This window comes from Lupinus angustifolius, chromosome LG16 (assembly GCF_001865875.1).
Source record: "Lupinus angustifolius cultivar Tanjil chromosome LG16, LupAngTanjil_v1.0, whole genome shotgun sequence".
Classification (NCBI taxonomy): Eukaryota; Viridiplantae; Streptophyta; class Magnoliopsida; order Fabales; family Fabaceae; genus Lupinus; species Lupinus angustifolius.
This window is the reverse complement of record NC_032024.1, coordinates 3,294,018-3,294,567: the sequence shown is the minus strand read 5'-3', so window position 1 is coordinate 3,294,567 and position 550 is coordinate 3,294,018.

Genomic DNA, 550 nt, shown 5'->3' with positions numbered 1-550 from the left:
ATCCTCCTCCTCATCCTCATCCTCATCCTCCTTCTCCAATTCCTCATCTTATCCTCATCCTCATCCTATTCTCGTCCTCATTCTCATCCTATCCTCATCCTCATCCTCCACCTCATCCTATCCTCCTCCTCATCCTCATTCTCATCCTATCCTCCTCCTCATTCTCATCCTTTCACCATCCTCATCCTCATCCTCATCCTATCCTCATCCTCCTCCTCCTCCTCATACCATCTTCGTTCTCATCCTCTTCCTCATCCTATCTTCCTCCTCATCCTCTTCCTCTTCCTCCTCCTCCAATTCCTCATCCTATGCACGTCCTCATCCTATCCTCATCCTCATCCTCATCCTACCCTCGTCTGCATCCTCATCCTCTTCCTCATCCTATCTTCGTCCTAATACTCATCCTATTCCTCATCCTCATCCTCATCCTACCCTCGTCTGCATCCTCATCCTCTTCCTCATCCTCTTCCTCATCCTATCTTCGTCCTAATACTCATCCTATTCCTCATCCTCATCCTCATCCTATCCTCCTCCTCCTCCTCATCCTCAT